General features: G+C 42.8%; 1 pseudogene; it reads right to left on the bottom strand.

Annotated features, from left to right (window-relative positions):
• LOC104752330 lies at positions 17,058-20,236 on the bottom strand (annotated as a pseudogene).

Here is a 23,982-nt window from a genome sequence, read left to right as displayed (position 1 = left end):
GTTAACGATTTCAGCTCGCTCAGGACCCAGCTTCCTTCACTTCTGCTTTATAGGTCGGAAGGTTGGATCCACATTCAGCTCGTGGGAGATAACTTCCGGACTGATACCGGGCATTTCATCTACGGACCACGAAAAGGTGGCCATATTTTCTTTCAGAAAGGTTACTAGACTAGCATGGAGCTCGCTGTCCAATCCCACTCCGATCTTGATTTCCTGATCCGGAAACTTATCATTGATGAAAATGGGCTCAGTGAGGTCGCCTTTTAACTGCTTCCGAACCAGATTCTTCGGGACCTCGAGCTGTGGTTGCTATTGGACCAGGAACTTGTGGCTTGCGCGGTAGCAGCTTCTTACCGTCCTTTGGCTTCCTAGAAACCTCCCGGACTCCTTGCGGGGTCGAAAATTTGACGCACTGATGGTACGTCGATGCCACTGCCTTCATCTGGTAGAGCCAGGGAGTTCTCAAAATAATGTTATAGGCCGCAGGTCGGTTAAATACCGTGAACTCCATCATTTTAACCACTCCTTGAGTGGACACCAAAATAATGTTATAGGCCCAAGGACATTGACGTCTCGCTGGTGAACGAAACCAAAGGTGAGGGTTTGGAAAATCAAGGAAAATCATTGCTCCTTCCCGATACCCATTCTAGCCAGCGTCTCGAGGAAAATCAAGTCTACCGAACTCCCAGTGTCAATTAGGATCCGGCACACTTCGTGGTTCGCCACGTCGAGTGATATGACGAGTGCGTCATCATGCGGAGTGTCCAGCTCTTCAGTTTCCTTCTCGGAGAAAGAAACTTCAGGTAGGTCGCTTGCTGTGACCTTAGCTCGCTTCGGCTGAGGGCTGGTGAGCTTCCGCTGATGATCTTTGATCGCAGTGATGGAGTTTCGAAAGAGTCGCGATCCCCCCCCATTATCACGTCTATTCGTTTCTTGGGGGCTGCATTGCCGTCAGATTGCTTTGGTTTTTTCGGAGGTGGAGCATCTTCGTCCACCTCGGGAGTCGCTTTCTGCTCCAACTCTTCGATTGTTACGTTTGGCATTTCTCCCGCCACATACTTCTCTGCGAGGAGGTGCATCAGCTTCTTGCAGTCACGAGTGGAATGACTGTTGGTTTTATGGAGCTCGCAGTACGTGTCCTCATCTCGGACCCACTTGTTACTTGGGAATACACCACTCTTGGAGCGTGGTGAGAATGGAGGTTTGGACGGTGAATTCTTTGGAGAATTGTTCTTGGGAGACTGAGTGACTGCGAACGTGCTCGGCCCGGACTTCGGAGTTGTAGGCGGAGTCTTTTTGGCTGGCGCTTCGAACCGAGGTTTTCCTGTAGGCGGAGCGTTTTTTTTTCTGCACAGCGGCAATCTTGTCTTCCTCTGCGACTATCCAGTTCGATGCCCGGTGTAGCGCGTCCTGAATGGTTGGGAACCGATTCACGGACAACTCTTCGCGGAAGCGAGATTCGTGCCAGTGGCCGTTCTTAAGCGCGGCCAGAGCCGTGGAGTCCGAGAGTCCTGGGATCATAACCTGGATCTCCTTGAACTTTGTTATATAAGACCGGAGGGACTCTCCAGCCTTTTGGCTTAAGTTCCAAAGCTAAGCTAGAATACTGCTTGACGAACGAGGTTGACAGCTCGGTGAAGTTATTTATTGAGCCGGCTGCTAAAGACGCGAACCAAAGTAGTACCGGTCCACTAAACGTTTCTGCGAACAGCTTGTAGTACCCAACGTCTGCTTCGTGAGGCTTGAGGTCTACTTGGCTAGCTGTCAATAAGAAGGTCTTGAGATGATTGGTCGGATCCCCTTTTCCTTCGTAGCTCGAGAACTTAATTTTGCCAGTATCTTTGATGCTGACTCAGGCTATTTGACCCGAAAAATTTCCGGAGCTGAAGTGGTTGCACTGTGCATCACGGACCGCATATCCCGGATTTCACTCTGCATGCGGAAGATCTCAGGGTTGGTAAGGTACCCCGGAGTCGAAGTGTTTCCATCCACAGGGAGAGGAAGACGGACTGGGACCTCGAAAGATCCGGCGACACCGGGCTGAACCGGAGTGTGGCCATCGCCAACCAGTGGTGGCGCTGCTTGAGTATTGAGTTGAGGTGGGAAAGAATCTCACGGGGTGGCATTTGTTGCTGTCATCTGCGAGGTGGAAGGTGGAGTAATGCCGGAAAAATCCACAGCACGTCGACGTGGGTTTTGGTCGGAGGACAAGAGATCAACCCGATCGGCATACGCGCGGTGGGAGGCTGAGAGGTCGGCTACGGACGTCGTGACTTCCGCCAAACGGGTGGAGACCTGACCCTCCCGGCTTTCAAAACGTTCGGTAAGAGCGGCGGAGGCTGCTTGCTGACGGTCGGACTTCTCAGACAAGTCCTGCAAGAGCTTCTGGATCACCTCCAGGGATGCCTGATTGGGAGAATCGGTTGCCATCATGGTGGTTGTGCGTAGTGGATGCGGATATGAAGTCGGAACTAATAAGAGTCAGGTGATAACTCCCCTCCTTCTAGCGCCAAATGTGAGAACCGAGATCAATTCTCTCTTTCCGAAGTGATTTTGAATACGGAGGAGCTTATCGCCGTTAGAGGTTCCGAACTGAATTGAGAGTGTTTGAATATTTGTATTGTATTGCTTGTTTTAGAAAATTTGTTCGATCCTTTACAAGTGACTCCCCCTTACATATTTATACCGACCAATTTATTACCCAATTAATGCACACTTAATAGGACACGATTTGCGCACCCTAATTAATCCTCTTGAATGCAAAAATCTTTGACCAAGCTCGAGCTGCGAGCTGACCAACACGAAGCGTCTCCGCACTCTCTTCCTTTCTCCAGGCCCGATGGGCCGACAAGTAATACATTCTTGGCCCATTAGACGTGTCCGGCCTAGGCCCTTCGCCTATTGCCCGAGATGACAGATCGTGGGTACAACAGTTGACATACCGTGAATTAAAGGAAGTGGATATTAATACGGGAAATAAGGAAAACAAAGATCCTCAATATGATGCACAAATTACTACGCGTGATGCGCAAGGCAAGGAGGTTACGTGTGTAAAAGGAGTTGTTAAACCTCGTAGGGGTACAAAGAAGGGCCTTCGAGAGAGAAAGGGTATGGGCCAGAAAGCCCATGAGAAGACTGTGTCAAGGCCCAAACAATTGAATCCAAACAGGCTCACACGGGGGCTCGTGTTTGGTCAAGCAAGGGGAGAATTGGAGATGTCATCGACTGGAAAGAGGCTGAGAGTTTAAGGAAAGTTGGGGTCATTCGGGAGGCTCTTTCGCTGTTGATAGGGAAAGTTTGGTGGTGAGCGGGGGTGTAATGCACCCGAACTGTCCTACGGTCGGACAAACCGCAGACCGGCCCGGAGACGCCACAATGAAGCCGACCACCCATGATCCGACCGAGATTCCACCAACAGATCAGGACCCTCATCCTGTTCACCGGCGATGCTTTCACGGTCATGAACGTCCCTTAGGCTTTTCAACCCTTGGAACAGACGCGGCGTTGTGCTGGCCCAGACTAGGCCATGTACCATTCCACTTGTCCGAATATATGAAAATAACTTTTATTATTACTAGTATATTGCTACATTCAAAAAAAAAAATACCAAGTAAAACAGTTGGATCCATTTCAAAGAAAACATGTTAAAAGGCATAGGATTTTGCAAAACAACATGAAAACACCCTAGCTGGTTTCTTAGATGCCCAATATCCAAACCCACCTTAGTCTTCCCTGCAAGACAAAGATAATGGAATGAGTAATCTAAGATTACTCAGTTAGTTGGGTAACCCTCTAACATGCATTCTTCCCACCCAACTACCCCACATACGTAACATCAAGTAAACATAACACACAATGCGGAAGCGTTAAACAAGAGCAGGCAACACACAAGAATAAGCTAGAAACAATCAAGCAGACTTGACTAATCTAGACACTTATTCATCCTAGGCATCCATGCCACATCACCCGCTTCACCAATGGGTAAAGAATGCTAGTAGTGCATAAAGGTAATTTGACCAACACTAGACATTCCACATCCTAGGACCATTCGATAATCTGTCCCATCCCAACACACCTTCCATGTTGAAACCACAAAGGTAACCAACCGGACTCACCAATCACATCCTCCGCATTAATACCACCAGGTACATTTGGCCGCATCGTCATGCAGCAGTTTGGGCTAGTAGCTAGTTAGGCACCGAAATGTTCTTACTGTGAGATCACTTAAGATTAACTCAATGGAATTCCTCAACACACTTCGGGGACAGAAAATCGACCACTAGCTACGAACCAAAATAATTAATTTGCGAACTAGGTAGAACAAGTACTTTAATTCTAAGTTTAATGACTCAAGAATTAAGTACTTCTACGCCACCAACAATTTTAAGCAAGATAATCAAGCAATTAGTTGCAACGAAAATCAAGCAAGAAACAACACATCAATCTTTAAGAAGCAAGAGTACAAATCTAGCAACTGAAGGTTTTTACACATGCATGCATGCCCTATTTTATGCACAAAAATGGTGCCACTCAACCAACAAGTAAATTTAGGTTGTTCCCAACAATTTTTATTCATGCATGCAAGCCCTTAAATCTGATTTTTATGCATGAATATTGCAATAAAAATCCAACAATTTATTCTTCTCATCATGTAAACATTTTTCTCATTGATTTCAACATGCATGCGTCTTTTTTTATCCCAAAACTTTTCGCATGAATTCTTTTAATAAACCCATCAAGTAGATTGATCTTTCATCAAGTTAACTTAGGTTAAAACTTCTCAAATTTTGTATGTTTATCAAACGATTCTTCACCCATGCAGCATCAAGTCAAACTCCCCAAGATTTCATGCAGTCCCTCCCCAAGAATGCATGCAAGTCTACTTAAACTTTAGCTAGTCTACATGCATTCTAACAAGAAATACATGCAACAACCAACAAGCAATGACTGATGCAAAATCTTGAGAACTCATGCATCATCCACAAACAAACAACCACAACTCACAGTTTCCAGCAGAAATTTGATTGAATTGGCTTCACCACACCGCAGATCTGACAGCACCTCCCCTTCTTCCTTAACCTCTAGCTCGAACAACCTTCCTCTTCTTTGATTGAACTGCTCTTGAATCTCACTCAAGGATCAAACAGTTTCAGTGTTTATTTGGACCTAAGGGTCACAAATGAGAGCTGAGGGGTGATATTTATGGGCCCCTCAGTCGAATTCCATGCAAAACCATGTGAAGAGTTCGACTTGACAAATGTCCATAATTTTGCATGAGTTTGACATGTGTCCCTGCATGGGATGCATGCAGCGCGTGTGGCTCAAACGCGGGCAGAAATGTCTTAAGATCTTGACATGTGGCATCTCGACTATGGCCAGACTTTTCCGGTTCCTCTCCTTCCCTTACGCGTCCAGAGTACATCCGACGCACTCATCCGCAGTGCACGGTCCCCTTGTCTTTGGTCCGGTCCACTCGTCCGCAGCGAACAACATCCTCGCCTGTACTGGACGGTCCTTTTACCATCAAATTCTCACACTCGACGTTCAGTACATACCGCGGTTCCCTAACATTGGCCCATGGTACATTGGCCAGCCAGCTGGTGCACATCCATCCTGTTTCTATTGTCTGTTTTCCGTCTTATCTTCTTTTTGGCTCGACCATTTCCTTTCTTAATGATTATTTGGACTTCCCATCCATACGTTTCCCTTGGCCATCGTTTATCTCACTCGTTGGCCTGATGGTACACGTCTGATCTTTGGCCATCGGCCATTTCGCAACTCATCAATTGTTTTCCATAAGTCTCTCAGTCATTCTCCATTATCTTTTATTCTCCATCTTTCTGAGTTCTTTCCCAGTCCTTTTGTCGAACCTTTTTTTTTTTTTTTATCCTGGTCCATACCCTTTGGTGCGGGTCACTATATGGGGAGTGTTGTAGAGGGAACTGAATGGCGGTGGAGATGTGCATCCCAATTCTGGTGAAATATCGGTGGCAGATGTGTTGGATATCTAGAGGGAGTTACCGGAAGGTGGAGGGACGATGTTGTGCCTGGAAGAGGTGATCAAATAATGACGTTCCCCGAGGGTTCCGATAATTTTCGAAGATTAGTGATGAATACCCCCTATGGAATTGGCAGGGGGCGAATAAACCCAATTTTCGGAGATCAATCCGATACATGTTGAAGAAATGGAAAACAGATATCTTGGCAGTCTTTGAGACACATGCTGGAGGGGTTCGCGCTATGCAGATTTGTCTAGGTTTCGGGTTGATGCCGCTGGGTAGAGCGGAGGATTTTGGTTACCTTGGTGAGATGGAAGTAGTGGAATCTTAGATCAGTTCATCTATGCGAGGTTTATAAAGGAGGTTTTAAATCTCATTTAGTGTATGCGACTCCTACGGTTAAGCGACATAGTGGTTTGTGGGATCGTTTGAGAGACGTTATGCGAGATGTCATTGGACCTTTGGTAGTTGGACGGGATTTTACCACAATGTTTTGACTTGATGAAAGATTGGATTGAATTGTTGCCTATCATTGGATTCGATAGCTTTCAAGGATTGGATAAATGAGTCGTCTTTGATTGATATGTGATTCTGGGGTAAGAAATTCACATGGAGAAGAGAGCGGGTTGCAAGTAAATCAATTGCAAAGCGCCTTAATAGGGTGCTCTGTTGCCCTCAGACTCGCTTGAAGTGGCAAGAAGCTAGAGTGACACATCTCCCGTTTTTATCTTCAGATCATGTCCCTTTATATGTGCAATTGTCTCATGAGGTAAATGAAACGACCGAACTTTTTTTCTTCTTTTTAAGAAATAATAATTAATATAAATATATAAATAAACTACAACTAGTGGTCCCATATCCACTAGCCACCTAACGACCTTCACAATCAACAGCGGAATAATAACAACCAATATCCAATAATAAACCAATAATAATCCAACAACAATCCAATATCATAGCATAAACAATAACCAAATACCAACCAACAAGAAACAAGGAACCATCAACCTAGTAATGTTTCTAATGACTCAACTCTAGCAACCTAGCAATGCCAGACAACATCCAATCGAGTCCCTAGAACATCCTCCTCTTCATTGCCTTGATTCCATGATCACACTTTGCCTTTACCTGCACACCACAAACAACAATTGAGATGCGTAAGTATTATCATAAATACTTAGTGAGGCAATCCTCCCATCTACTGGGCTATACACACAAGCAACAATAATTCCAAAGTTCCAAAACAAGCAACAAACAAACACACAAACCAGGAAATCAAACATTGTCTCGCTGGAAGGGAGGTGTCGACCGACACCAGCCTAGTGTCGACCGACACTGGCTCAATGGTGTCGACCTGTATCAACCAAATCCAGCAAGAAAAACACACAACCAAGCAACAACAAGCAAGAACAAGGGAATCAAAGGCTTAGATTAGCCATGGTCATGCACTCACCTCTCTGCAGGAAGATTCTGACCAATAAGAACGAATCCCTCACTCCTATCAAGCTTCTAGCACCTTCCCAGCCTTAGATCTCTCAAGAAACAGCAAGGAAACTCACCAATCTCACCAAAATCTCAAGAACTGTCTTTCTCTTCTTTTTCTCTCAAAAACGTTTAACGGCGATAAGAGAAAACTTCTCAAAACCCTTCTGGTCGACCACACACTTAAATATCTCGGTTTAATTGTTTTCCTAAACCAAACCGGTCCAAATCGATAATTAAATCGAACTGGTCAAACCAGACATTAGTGGTGTCGACGGACACCACCTTGGTGTCCATCGACACCCATCCCCAAAAACCAATTTTTGGTTCGCGGATGTTACAATTCTCCCCCACCAATCTAGATTCGTCCTCGAATCTCGAACAACCATCAGCCAAGGACTCCCGTGCAACCGTCTCCACGGCCCGCACTCCTCCGACCGATCTATAGAAGGTCACCTCTAGGCGATAGACTCACGCTCCAGGCGTCATTTGCTCTCGAATTTTGGACTTTCCTTTTTCTCATAGGCCTAAACCTTGAGTTTTCATTGGCTCCTCATCAGACCTAAGTCTGCATGCCAATGTTGGCTCCTCATTGGGCCTAAACCCGCATGCCAATATATATAAGGAGAAATCCAAACTCGTCTCTCGGGTCGTCACCCTACAGTGCACCTCTGGACCGTCGTCCGAAGTCGATATACCAACCATACTCCTAAGCCACAAAGTCTATGAATATAGCAGTACTAGGAGAACCTAAGTCCTCCAAGAGCTGCGAGCAAACAATTCTGAACACGTCTGAGTCCTATCCCTATCCAGGTTTCCTTCCCGTGGCTCGCGTAGAACANTAAAAACATCTCAATGTCCTACCAACCACATATTCCCTCACTGGAATACCTCATGACCACACAAGGGTCATATACATGCCACAAGGGTCGCCACTAAGGCCAAAACATAATGTCCTAAAGAGGACCGCCACCAAGGCCAAACAAAATGTCCTAAAGAGGACCGCCACCAAGGCCAAAAAAATGTCCTAAAGAGGACCGCCACCAAGGCCAAACAAATGTCCTAAAGAGGACCGCCACCAAGGCCAAACAAATGTCCTAAAGAGGACCGCCACCAAGGCCAAACAAATGTCCTAAGGAGGACCGTCACAAAGACACTCTGGCTAAGCAGCCCGTCACAAAGACCATCTGTCCCAAAGGACCGTCACAAAGACCATCTGTCCCGAAGGACCGTCACAAAGACATTCTGGCTAAACAGCCCGTCACAAAGGCCACGCAATTGGCTAAACAGCCAGCCACAAAGGCCACACACGGCTAAACAGCCCGCCACAAAGGCCACACAATGTCTAAAAAGACCACCACACACGGGCACACTGACTCGAAAGTCCGCCACTAAGGCCACACACAAGCCCCTCCCAGGCTCTCCACCGCTAAAATGGACAAATTCCAACTCCCGAAAAACTTTCCATATTTAGCACTTTCCATTTTTGGAAACTTTCCACTTTTGGAAACTTCTATTTCAGGAAACTTTCCTCCAAAACCCCGCCTCACGGAAACTTTGTACCCCGAACACCACCTCATCTTGTTACTGAGTCGCACAACCAACCACCCCAAGCGACCGAGTAACAAGAGAGATGGGCTGGAATACTCCATTCCCGCTCCAGCCACGGATTACAGATGGGACCAGGCTAAACAAGCTCAAGTCGCGGCTTGCTTCTCATACCACTTCTTGAACCTTGCCTTCATCTTTGCCTCAGGCTCCCAAGTCTGCTCCTCAACACCATCACAGTCCCACAGGACTCTCATCAAAGGAATCTTCTTCTTCCGAAGTTCCTTGATCCTCCTCTCGAGAACCCTCACTGGTCTCGCCTCCAAAGTCATGTTAGGCTGAAGATCCTCAGGAATCTTAGCCAACACCTCCTCTCCCTCACGGAGACACTTCCGCAACATAGACACATGGAAAACCTTATGGAATGCACGCATCACCTCAGGTAACTCCAATCTATATGCCACTGGTCCAACCCGCTCAATCACTCTGAATGGACCCATATACCTCGGACTCAACTTAGTCTCTGACAATGACCTATTCGGGCCCTTCAACATGGCCATCTTGAGGTACACTCTGTCTCCTACCTGAAACTCAAGATCTCTCCTCCTCCTATCAGCATAACTCCTCTGCCTATCCTGAGCCTCCTTCATGTTCAGCTTGAGAACCCGAATCTTCTCTGAGGTCTCCTGAACAAAACTAGCACCAAACATGCTCCTCTCCCCCACCTGAGTCCAGCATAATGGTGTACGACATGGCCTCCCATACAAAGCCTCATAAGGAGCCATCTTAATACTCGCCTGATAACTGTTGTTGTAAGCAAACTCTACCAGGTTCAGGTGATCTGCCCAATGGCCACCCCAATCCAACACACACATCCTCAGCAAATCCTCCAGCGTCTGGATCGTCCTCTCAGACTGTCCATCTGTCTGGGGATGATAAGCTGTACTCATATGCACCTTAGTGCCCATCTCTGCCTGAAATGCCTTCCAGAACACCGAAGTGAACTTAGAATCCCTATCAGACACAATGCTCGCTGGCACCCCATGCAACCTGACTATCTCCCTCACATACTTCTTAGCCAAGACCGCTGCTCCATCAGTCTTCTTAATGGCCAGAAAATGTGCTGACTTGGTCAACCGGTCCACAATGACCCAAATAGCATCAAAGGTCCGTGACACTGGCAATCCTACCACAAAATCCATGGTGATCATATCCCACTTCCACTCAGGAATGGGTAAACTCTTCAGTAACCCGCCAGGAACCTGATGCTCAGCCTTCACTAGCTGACACACATCACACCTCGAAACCCAACTAGCTACATCCTTCTTCATCCCGACCCAATGATAGTACCTCTTGAGATCACGGTACATCTTAGTCGCTCCTGGATGAATGGACAACTTGCTCGCATGAGCCTCTCTCAGAATCTCCTGTCTCAACTCCTCATCCTTGGGCACACAAACCCGACCGTGCACCAAGATAGTACCATTATCTGAGACCTGATACTCTGAATCCACATCCTTAGAGGCATTCACCAGCCCCAAATCCTTCTCCTGAGCCATCCGCACCCTACTTAGAAGATCTGCTCTATCTATTGCTTCCAAACCCAACGGTTCCTGTGAAACAGCACACAAGCTCAACGCACTGATCTCCCCTACCAGAGATTCCAACTCTTGCTCCTGAGCCGAAGCTACCCTCTTCCGACTCAGAGCATCTGCAACCGTGTTAGCCTTACCAGGATGATAGGCTATCTCCAAATCATAATCTGCCACAAGCTCCATCCACCGCCTCTGTCTCAAGCTCAGCTCAGGCTGAGTGAATATATACTTCAGGCTCTTATGATCTGTAAACACCTGTACCTTTGCACCATAAAGATAAGATCTCCAAATCTTCAGGGCAAAAACTACAGCACCCATCTCCAAATCATGAGTAGGATAGCTGCCTTCATGCACCCGCAACTACCGCGAAGCATTGGCAATCACATTCCCATGCTGCATCAGAACACACCCCAAACCAACTCTAGATGCATCTGTATAAACCACATAGGGTTCTCCCTGCTCAGGCAAAGCCAACACTGGCGCAGTAGTCAACATCTCCTTCAGGCTTGCAAAGCCTTCCTCACACTCTTCTGACCAGACAAAAGGAACATCCTTCCCTGTCAACTTAGTCATAGGACGTGCTCTGCTTGCAAACCCCTGCACAAATCTCCTGTAATAACCTGCCAACCCAAGAAAACTTCTGATCTCTGTGGCATTCTGCGGTCTAGGCCAATCTCTGATAGCCTGAATCTTCTCTGGATCTACAGAAACCCCCTCTGCAGAAACAATGTGACCCAGAAAGCCCATCTCACGCTGCCAAAAACTACACTTGCTCAACTTGGCAAACAACTTCTGCTCCCGCAGCTTCTCCATAACTGCCCTCAAATGCACTGCATTCTCCTCAGGACTCTTAGAATAAACCAGGATATCGTCGATGAAAATGATGACAGACACATCCAGAAACTCGAAGCACGCTGTTCATCAATCTCATAAACGCTGCTGGCGCGTTAGTCAACCCGAAAGGCATCACCACAAACTCATAATGCCCATACCTAGTCCTGAAAGCAGTCTTCCTCACATCTGCCTCATCTATCGGTATCTGCTGATAACCCGACGCCAGATTTACCTTGGAGAACCAAGTAGCAGCCCTCAACTGATCCAACAACTCATCGATTCTAGGAAGAGGGTACTTGTTCTTCACAGTGACCCGGTTCAAACCCCGATAATCAATGCACTACCTGAAACTTCCATCCTTCTTCTTGACAAATAACACCGGCGCTCCCCACGGTGATACACTAGGACGGATGAATCCCTTACTCAACAAATCCTCTAGCTGCTTCTTCAGCTCTGCCATCTCTGCTGGAGCCATCCTGTAAGGAGCCTTGGATAACGGTGTCATCCCCGGTTCCAGTTCAATGGTAAAAGGATCCGACCGAGATGGTGGTAATCCCTGCAAAGACTGAAACACATCCTCAAACTCCTCCACTACCGGAATACCGCTAACCGTAGACTTCCCCACTGACTCTGGCATAGATATAGTAACCAGATAAGCCTCACGGCCCTTCTCGATCATCTTCCCAGCCTGAATGGCTGAGATCACGAGACTCCTCGAAGTCGGTCTAACACCCTGAAAAACCAACTTCCCTCCTGAACGCTCAAACTCCACTCTACCCCGATGGCAATTTAAATGCACCCTATGCCGATGCAACCAATACATCCCGAGAATAACATCATACAGCTCCACTGGACTGATAAGCAAATCTGCTGGCCACGACTCTCCTGCGATCTGAATATCAATTCCTCTGGCTCGTCCAATCACTCTCAGGAACTCGCCTCTCGCAACTCTGACAACTCCTGCACGCTCTCCAGGATCCCCGCTGATCCCCGCACACTCTGCACACTCTGGAGTAATGAAGCTATGCGAAGCTCCAGAATCAAACATAACATGAGACTTAAACCCGCCCACCAACAAGGTCTCTACACAAACCTCATGTGTTGAGAACCTAACACTTTATCACAGGAAAACATATACAATCTGAACCCACTAAAATTCACAAACGCCCTACAACAAGCCACACAACCAAAAACGAATTATAGCAAAACTGGACAGAAACATCAGAAAAGAACAGTCTCAAAGACGAAACCCTAAAATAAAAACCAACCGTTAACTAACAAATCGCTCCGGTGAAACGCTATCCCTAGACGTCACGAAGCTGCCCACAAAATATCAGCACGATCAGGAACCAGACGAGACCACGATCTCAGTTACAATCCTCGATGGTTCCAACTCGCGTCTGAGAAAACGTGACTCACAAAACTGCCAATAACTCATCGAGTTTAAATCCAAAACTACTTCTGTAAAAAGGCGAATGACGATGAAAGACTTGGGAATAAACCTACAAAATTTCATTACCTTTGAGAACGATTTGATATACCGAAACTGTTTCCTCCCAAACCCTAACGATTCTGCTCTTTCTCCTTTAATTTCCTTCACATCACAATAGGCTCTCTCCTCTCTCTCTCTATCTCTGCAAACGGCGACAAGACACCCTAAAACCCTTAATTTGTTGCTTCTCCACTTATATACTCGGTTTAGATAACTAAACCAAACCAACAAAACCAAAATCGCGAATTAAAACAAACCCGACGAACCCAGAAATAGTGGTGTCGATCGACACACCCCTGGTGTCGGTCGACACCCACTCTAAAAATACAGTAACCGGTTTGCACATGTTACAATTCTCCCCCACCAATAAGGATTCTTCCTCGAATCCCGCAGCACCGTCCATCCGTCAAGGACCTCCGTGCCACCGTCAACACGGCCCGCACGTCCTCCGACCGGACTGAACACCGTCAGCCAAGGTTTCCCGTGCAACTGTCGCAACAGCCCGCACACCTCCGACTGATCCATGAGGTCTGCCTCTAGCCAATATACTTACATCAAAGACACTATTTGCTCACAACTCAGTGCTTCCCCCGTCCGTGGTCGCAACCAATGAATCATGCCGGTTCGCTATCAGGCCCACCGCTTTAAGCTACGGCATTCAGGAAGTCACTCACACCCACTCCCCCCGCTCTCGGGTCGCAACCCTCGAGACATACCGGCTAACTGCCAGGCCATAGCCTACAACTACGTTATCCAGGGAGTCTCACACGCCCACTCCCCCCGCTCTTGGGTCGCAACCCTCGAGACATACCGGCTCACTACCGAGCCGCGACTCACAGCTACGGTATTCAGGGAGTCTCAAATATCCCGCTCTTGGTTCGTCACCCTAAAGTGCGCTCTCGGATCATCATCCGAAGCAAACATACCACTCCCACTCTCTGGCCACAAAGTCCATCGAGCTATCGGTATTACATGAGTTGGGCCCACACAATCTTGAGCAAACAAGTCTGATGTCATCGAGTATCTCTCGACTAGATCTACCTCAACCCTTCCATTAATAGGCAAACTTTAACTATTCAGAAAACTTCTGATTTATAGCAACCTTCTATTTATGGAAACCTTCCATTTATAACAACCTTCTATTTATGAAAACTTTCCATTTATAGCAACCTTCTATTTATGGAAACTTTCCATTTATAGCATTCCCAAGTTATTTCCTTTCCACTTGTTTCACAATTACCAAAACCAAAGAACTCCAACTTTTATTAGAACCTCAAATGCAATAATCGTTTACAACTCCAAACAAAAATACATAATGCAAGAAAGAAACCAAAACGACTATACCCTCTAACATCCGCAGCCACTGGCTGCCGCTCCTCCGCCACCACAGGTGGCACTACCTGAGCCTGAGCCGGTACCACTGCTGGTAACCGCTCCAACACCTGTGCTAGCAAAGCCGCAAAATCAACTCCAAAGACTCCACCCGCTGGAACTCCCACACCCGGAGCCCTAGCATCACCGGCCTCTCGAGCACTAAGACCGCCCCCTCCGGCCACACTCATGGAATCCTCATGGACACCCTGCAACTCTCCAACACCCTCAACTGTCACACTCTAGTCCACGGTATCAATAACTGCTGGGCCTCTGCCCCTACCATGACCACGACCGCATCCATGACCACGACCGTGTCCACGACCAGCAACAACATCATCTCTAGCCATCTGCACTACCATGAACAGAAGACTAAGCAAACAATTGAAACATACACATAAACATAAACTCACCATGGAATCACACAGTAGGCTCGAAGAGGATATTATAGGACTTCATGCCACACACAATTGACTAACTCACAAAATCAATCAAAGCATGCAAATCCCAAACATCTACAGCACAAAGCCTAGTGAACCCGAACCTAGAACTGTAAGGGCTCTCATACCAAACTGAAACGACCCGACCCGTTTTTTTTAATAATAAATAATAATAATAATAATAATAATAATAATAACAAATAAGTAAATAATAATAATAAATAAGTAAATACTCTACAGCTAGTGGCCCCATACCCACTAGCCACCTAACTACAATCACACCAACCAGCGGAAATAACAATACCAATAAATATCCAATAACCCAATAACCAATAAATAATAACCAATAATAATTCCAATCATAAACTAATGATCCAATCAACATAAACCAGTGAACTAGCAATCCTTATCAATATTATAGGACTCAACTCTAGCAACCTAACAGAAGCCAGACAACCAAGCGAGCCACTAGAACATCCTCCTCTTCATTGCCTTGATTCCACGATCACACTTTACCTTTACCTGCACCACAAACACAAATTGCAATGCATGAGTAATTTATAAACACTCAGTAAGCCAATCCTTCCATCTATTGGGCTATACACACAAGCAATAGAGACATCTCTAACCATCAACCAACAATCAGCAATCAACAATAACAAACCAGGACTCTGCATCGACCGATACCAAGCATGCATCGACTAGCACCAGTTGGGGTTGCATCGATCGACACAAGCTTGCATCGACCGATGAAAGTTACACTTGCATCGACCGACACGCACACTGCATCGACCGACGCATGCTCGACATAGCACGAAAACCCTAGGTTTTACGCGCTGTCCTTGTACTTTCATCGACCAATGCACATGCCGAGCATCGTTTTTCCCCGAAGCTTCTTGCCAGATCTTCATTCCTACAACCACAAAACTCGATCCCAAGCCACAAGAAAGCTTCCTAACGTCCCAAATAACATTCTAACAAGCCAAACAACACATAAACAAGCAGATCAGAGAAATCTCCAGCTTAGATAAGCCATGGTCATGCACTTACCTTTGCCAAGACGATTCTGAACCTCAAACAAGCAAGAAAACACTTCCAGGAAGCTCCTACAACGATCCCAGATACAGATCTCTACAGGAACAGCTTCCAATCTCCTAACTCCTCAAGAACACTTAGAACACTTTTTCTCTCTTTTCTTTCTCTCAAAAGCGGCTAAACACGACTAATCAGACAAAAACTCGAGTTAAGGGTTTTCTCTAACCCAAAACGCAGCGTTTAACTTAAACTTGTCCGCACTAAACCGGCTTTGCATTGACCGATGCACATAGTGCATCGACCGATGCAACCACTAAACCGGGATCTCAGTTCGCGGATGTTACATTCTCTCAATCTCTTAAGTTGTGCAACATACTCTGCACCTCCTTATATAGAGAACTTAAAACCCAAATCCTATTCCTATTATAACTTGGTATATTTAGATAACTCCTAAATATAACTTGTTGTTATCCTAATCCTTTACAAACCATAACTCGGTAGGATTAGGATTCCTAAAGACTCAAGCTTCCTTCAAGCTTAAGTCAACAATCTCCCCTTTAAGCTTGAAGTCAATTTTATCCAAGTCTTCAACTCCAATTAGCTCCCTAATCTCCTTGAACTTGATTATTCCTAGAGCTTTAGTTAAGATGTCAGCCTTTTGTTCATTTCCAGGAACATGTTCGAAGATGTCAACCTCTTGGGGCTTGCCTCAATCCATATAAGGCTTTGTTGAGCTTATAAATTCTATCTTCTCTCCCCTTTACTTCAAACCTTCAGGCTGCGTGACGTAAACAGTTTCTTTTCGCTCTCCATGTAAAAAATACTGTTTTAACATCAAGGTGATGTATCTCCCAACCATTAGAGGATGCAAGGTTAACAAGAAGTCGTATTGTCTCTATTCTTGCTACTGGAGCAAAGACTTCTTCAAAATCAACTCCATATTGTTGTACATATCCTTTTGCAACCAAAAGAGCCTTATGTTTACTAATGCTTCCATCCGAATTCTTCTTGAGTTTAAACACCAACTTTAAACCAATAGGTTTGACTCCATGGGGTAAGTCTACGAGATCCCAAACTTGATTTTTCTTGATCAAATGAATCTCATCCTCACAAGCAAGCGTCCATTCTTTTATTCCCTTTGCTTCAAGATAGTTTCTAGGTTCATCATTCAAGTCCAAAAGTAACAGTTCTCCTTCTTCATCAGCGAGTAGTGCATAGTCTTAGAGATATTTTGGCTTCCCAATCTGTCTTGTTGTCCGTCTTAGAGTAGGTTGTGGCAGAGACTACACTTCTTGGATTTCTTTATTCTCGACATTATCAAGTCCATTTCTGAGTTGTCATCAGTATCTTCTTCATTGATAGCACGATCATGGACCAAATTTAAAGTCTCATGATCTGAAACAGCAATCTGATCTGAAAGAGAACCTTCATTCTCAGCTTCCTCTTGAATGCCATGGTTACCAAAATCACCAAAAATAACACTGAAACTCCCAGCCTGTTCTTGCTCTTGATTGTTACCACTCCAATTCCAGCCCTTAGTTTCGTCAAACACAACATCACGACTCACTATTATTCTCCGTGTTTGTGGTTCCAACAGTCTATATGCCTTTGATCCAAGCTCTGTTCCTAAATGAACCATAAGTCGTGATCAATCTTCTAGTTTTTTCAAATGAGATTTGTCAATCTTAGCATAACCAGTACAGCCAAAAATACGTAGATGCTCAATTTTTGGTCTCTTGTTTCTCAGAGCTTCATATGGAGTCTTGTCTTCAAGAGATCTTGTTGCAATCCTGTTTAAGAGATAGGTACAATGTCTAATGGCTTCTCCCTAAAGAAATTTTGGAACCTGCATATGCTTCATGATGCTTCTTGCCATTTCCAAAAGTGTCTTGTTGCGCCTCTCAACAACACCATTCTGTTGAGGGGTGTTGATATATCATGTTTTTGTGGTTTTTAACCATGATATAAGTGTGCTTTTAGAGCCTTTTGATGTGTTTTTAGTTTTTTCAGAGTCTTTTCAGGGTTTCTAGGATTTTGGCACGGATGGAGCAAAATGAAGCAAATTGGATCATTGAACCGAAGAAATCAACTTGGTTCCAATCAAGAGTGATGGTGTCGATCGACACCACCCTTGGTGTCGATCGACACCCTGTTTGCCAACTCAAGACCCAAGTTTTGGAAGATTTACAAAAGTTGCCGAAGTTTTCCATATTTGAATCGTTAGTCTCTAGACGTGTTTTAGGACATATATATAGTGTTTTTAGGTTTTAGAAACCCTTAAATTTTATTCTAGCAAGTTTTATTTTCTGCAACCTCGAGAGATTTTTGAGAGCTTTTGGGAGAGAGATCTGAACTCCTTGTAGAGAGAAGAATTTCTAAACTCCTACTTTACTCTTTTAATATCTATTTCTCAGAATTATGTTTTGTTCTTCATTGAACATGTCTGAGTAGTTTTCTTGTTAGAATCAGGGTTTTTCACAGGGTTTTTATGAATTATTAGATCTGTTTATTTAGGATTCATTATCTTTCTAGATCTTCATCATAGGTTGTTCTTCATATTAATTCTTGATTGATCACCTAGAATTAATAACCTAGGAAAATAATTTGATATGAGAATATAATTGATTTTTCTGATAAAACCTTTTGATGAGCAAAATTACTTCTTGCAAAGAGATTTGATTTAGTAATTTTGTGAACAATCTAAACTTGTTTTTAAAGCTGATTTTTAACCTCGAATTTTACAAAGAGATTTGGATTTTCTGGTTTTAAATTTAGATAATATTTGCAGTGAGAACTGATATATTTTACAAAAGAGTTTAGAGTTCTAGATCTGATCTTAATTGCTTGAATTCTATTTAATTATTAATTTAGTATTTTTTAATTTCCTGAGAAATTACATAGGCCTAGCTTTTTAATCATTTGAACTTTCACAAGTTTTTATTTAATATTTTGCATTGTTATTTTAATTCAAATTAATCTGTTTAGCTTAATTATAAAACTCTATAATTTATTGTGTAGTTTTGAGTCCTTGTGAAATTCGACCCCTAAGTATTACAATGATCTCTTAATTTGAGAGAGTAGCACTCTTTGATCTACCATTAGATTTGAGATTTTGATTTCGTCTAAATTTTTATTTTTTATTTTTTAACTAACACGCTTTTGTTTCCTTTCTCTTGTGTGTTTCAAGTGCATGCCTCCTAACCCTAACATTAGAAACAATAAGACTGGTCCAACTTTGAAGCTTTCAAACCAAGAGTTGGGAAAATATGAGCGTGAGAACCGAAAAGGCGCCAAATCTTTGAAGATGGTTAACACAATCATTCTGAGACCTGATGAGGATGGTGCTCTCTTTATCCTCACTAGCTTCCCGACGTCGCTCTCTTTATCCATCACAGACTTGATCGCATCTCTTAAGCTATCTTTCGAAAACCATCCTGTTTTTTCCCTCGACACTTCTACAGAGACCTCAAATTCCTCGGTCAACAACCTTGTGAAGAGAACTTGATCACCTATATAAGGAATTAAAGCCATTTGGCAATCAGTCATCTGACACTCCCATATCGTTCCAGGACTGCAATGGTTCACAAATCAGAGTTCTTGGAATTGGTCCTTCTAAAGAACAGTTTGGTTGCCAAGTGCACAAAACACTACTGATCCCGGTGGGAACCCGCTCAGAAATTGGCTCCAGTGTTCATCTACGTGTTTACTTGTGTCTGGCTGAGGGAGGATTGGACCAGTCAAGAGGACCTTCCTTTGGTATTGATTCGATATATAGTCGCAGAATTTGCCTTCGATTTCTTTGCATGTCCTCAGTGCAATGACATCACAGCTCTTAAAACCAGTAGTGAGCTGATGACAAACTCTCTCGAAGAAGGTCAATATGTATGAATATTGTTTCCACGAAAGAACACTTTCGACGAAGGATAGCCCGGTGGCTAATAAACCACCAGGGGCATTTCAATGAGCTACAGCTGTAGCAGAGGCTATCATGTAACTCACACTCTTGATCTTATGCTCTTTAGCCAATTCTGGAATCCAGTGACCAAAATCGAAGAAGATCAAATCCGGTCTCAAAACACGGAACGCAGCTTCAACCTGATCGCGAGTGAGATCCAAGGCTTCGTACAAGAAGTTGTCCTTAGAGATTGCGATATCCGAGATTGTCTCGGCACCAGCAGGGAGGCCATTGACATGGGGGACTGTGAGTGGGTAAAAGACAATACTGTCTGGGAATAGGTTGTGATGTTCCAACTGTTTTTGAGCTTTCTTAGGCAGCAAGAATGTAACCCGGTGACCTTTCTCAGCTAGTTTGTTTGCAAGATGTAGAAAGGGAATCGTATGAGCAAAAGCAAACCACGGGAACATAAAAGCATGGAACTTTGGCTCCATTTCCTTTCCCAAATTGTTAAAACACAAAACAATTTGTTAGAAGTATCTGCTTCTTCGCTAAAGAGACTGGCTTAATGAATTGGGATATTTAGTTAGAAGTTAGTGGACTACAGAAGCACACGACTCTAAAGAGGAAAAAAGGCCAATTAAGAAGAACACTACAAACACAAGTCACAAGAGAAGATAGCAAAGAAGAGCATTATAAAGATCAATCACAATTGGAGGCAAAATTAATTGGATTTTCTGCAAACAAAAAGCCTCTTCTTTTATTTTGTTCAAACAAAAACCCTCTAAATCATCAATTTTTTTTTTTCAGTTTTACTCTACATTTTTCAAATATATAAATTAATCGTATATATTTATCCAGATATATAGTGTGTGGTGAGACAGTGAGAGGACCTTTATAATATATTTATCCAGATATATAGTCTGCATTATATCTTCTTAGCAGACTTCAACAATGCAGGGTTCTCCAGGTTATGAACTGGGGAAATTTACAAGAAATATGTCAATGGTCGAATATGTGGAGCTGTAAGCTACTAGCAAAAAGACAAGTTTCGTTTTTGTTTTTTCCATTATATGTTATAAAGTCTCATTCTCTCTGTTAAATTATTTTGGAAATCATTAATGATATTTTATATTTTGTGTGATTCAGTTATCAAAATGGGCAATTCTCAAAAATAGCACAAATTTCAGTTTTTCTTCCAAACTTAGCACACATTTTCATATTTTCCAAAATTAGCACATATGTTTTAATTAAATACTAAAACACTAAATTATAATTAATTCACTATAATTCTTCTACGTCCTTTCTTCTTCTTCTTCCGCCATAGACTGCGACGACAACGATTTTCTATTTGCTTCGTCAACTTCAATTTTTTCTTCATTCATGGTGTAAGAATCCAACACCATTGTTTAGTGTGTGTCTCTCAGTTATGTGCCCGCAATGGTGGTGATGGTTTCGTCGATTCGTAAAGCGGCGGCGGTGATGGTTTCGTCGGTTCGTAAAGCGGCGGCGGTGATGATGTCGAAAAGAAAGGCAGAATTGAAAGAGATAAAATCAAAGACTACTGAGCAGTCACAAGAGATCTGAATCATGTATCGATATGTTCAGCTTTTTCAAGCTGATTCCAAATCTGTAGGTTAATCTTCTTTCTGTTTTTTTTTTTTTTGTTATTCATCCTTCTCGATTTCGTTTATTACATTTGATTTGGATCTCTAGTTTTTCTCAGGAAAACTTTTCATAAACTGGTAATTGATTTGAATCTGTGTTGGTCGCAATCTACATGTATTTGATATTTGGATTTGATTTTTTTTTTGTGTGGTGCAGACTTGGTATGTGATGAAGTATAGACATTGTGATGGCAAGTTGATCTCAAGGTTATTGATAACAAAGAGGTAATTAAATGTGTCTTCTTCTCTATGGTCAATGCTTGTTGGAGTTTATTTTATACTTCTCTCAATTAGGGAGATAAGAGTATGTAATTCAAAATTTGCTTCAGTTAGCTTCTGATTACAACTTAGTAGTAGTATTGCAGTAGCTGTAGATTACAATATGCTTGTTCCCATAATCATTGTATCTAATGCAAGACATGATGTGTTTGGCTCTTATTATTGTGGTAACATTGATAGTTCATGTGGTAATTAACTTTGTAGAGACACATATATGGTTAGAAAGAATTGGAGCTGCAGTAACACTCAGAATCAAAGACGGGCGGTGCTGATACAAGATTGAAGGCTTCAGTTGCCATAAACAAGGAATTGGTGCTTATTGAGATTGAAGTATTAACAGTTTGATTTTTTGTATTCACATGGTCTTTGTTTTAGCATTAGTATTTTGGATATTAAAGATAGTTTGTATTTCACCACAAAACTTGTTTTAAAACATATCCAGGAAGGTTTTGTATTAATTATCTCAATATTTGGTAGATAGCTATGTTTTCACCGGTAAACATATAAGAAGAATTTGAATATAACATTCAGGAAGGATTCTCGTATATTTATGAATGGTTTCTTGAGTTTAAGGAAGACCTTCATGAAACAAAAAAACATTAGGAAGGAGTCATTGACGTTTAGGAAGAACTCCTTGAAATTTAGGTAGTCTAATGAAAATTTAGGAAAGTCTCCTTAAAATTTAGGAAGAAATCATTGATGTCTAGTAAGATCTTCCTAAAACATCATGTTGGATATTTCTATTTGCTATTTTTATTCTAAAACACCTATTCATGCACAAAATCTAATCATTATACATCACTAATGGAGTATCTGTGATAAATTAAGTCAAAACACATACAAAGAGAATTAAAAACACATTTTAAGAAAGATTAGGAAGGATTCCTTAGCCTTTAGGAAGACATTCTTGAATTTAAGGAAGACCTTCCATGATGACGAACTCAAGCTTCCACTCAACTGCTCATTTTCTCATTTTCATCATCAACTCTCTGCTTTGTTCTTGAAATATTTGTCATTATGTATATCATCAATCACTTAACTTTAGAGCTGAAAACCTTATTCAACAATATGACCAGTCAATGAATTCATTTTTCATTTTAACATTACTCAAGAGATATCTTATATATCACCCCACATTTAAATTAGTTCTGCAACACTACCAGATTCATTAACCTTAAAACCCCAAGAAACACTACCAAGTCAAAACAATTCAAAAAATCATAGCAAGCTAAATACCTACCAATTCTTAACATGAGTAAAGCTTTTTCTCATTGTCTTGAGCAAACCAATTCTCAAAAATGTCCACATAACTAATCTGAGACACTCTTCTTTTGGTGTTGCTATCACTACTAGGAGTTGAGATTTCACCAGTCAAATTTATCCTCTTTCCTTCAGAAAAACTTCTGACATATCAACAGTTTCTGCATCATAACAGTGTCACATGTTTCTGTTAACACTTTATTTTAGCTGTCATTGAACTTCATGAAGGATTGTGTGAAATTCGGGAAGGATTTTATGCAATTCAGGAAGGTTTTTATGCAATTTAGGAAGACTTCCTTGAATCGGACCAACAATTTGATTCACCTAGATCAATACGAATACATCGATCTCTGTGAATTTAATATCTATCAATTCATGAACAATAGTCTAATTCCATTATCATTGAATCATCGAATCAGATTTGTTTTGCTTTTAATTTTGATAACATAATTTGGAGTGACAGATTTTGTCTCCGGTGAGATCTCAGTTTAATCATTCACAGTGGTGTCGACGTCCGAAGAACAACACGCTCTCTCCAAAAGAAAGCTACTATCTGATTCTGGTTACACGTCTGCCTCCGATGTCGCTTCTGGTAAAAGAGATAATGAGATGTGTTTAATTTCATTCATTACCTATAAAAATGGAGAAGACGATTGCTGGATGAATATGATGATTGGTGAAGATGCTGGAGATGACGATTGATGGAGGAAGACGATGATTGGTGGAGATGCTGGAGATGACGATTGATAGAGGAAGACGATGCCATGAGAAGATAGAGACGAAGAAGACGAAGAACATAAAGATATTTACTAATTAATTTTAGAGATATAATATAATAAAAATGCTACTTTTGGAAAATCTGAATGTTTGTGCTAGTTTTGGAACAACAACCTAAAAAGGTGCTAATTTAGGGTATTTTTCTATCAAAATTGAATTTTGATCCATATTTTGTTGAAAGTGGGATTCTATATGTTTAATGTTGTTATAATGTTTTTGTACTCGAATTAATTTGTTAAACCAAGACTTCTTGATCTGGCAAAATCATTTATGATCATGTGTCTTTTGTCGACAATTTCCTGAGAAAC

The sequence above is a fragment of the Camelina sativa genome, chromosome 2, assembly GCF_000633955.1.
Source record: "Camelina sativa cultivar DH55 chromosome 2, Cs, whole genome shotgun sequence".
In the NCBI taxonomy this organism is placed as follows: Eukaryota; Viridiplantae; Streptophyta; class Magnoliopsida; order Brassicales; family Brassicaceae; genus Camelina; species Camelina sativa.
Note: the sequence above shows the minus strand (reverse complement) of the source record. Positions and strands in the feature narration are given on the sequence as shown.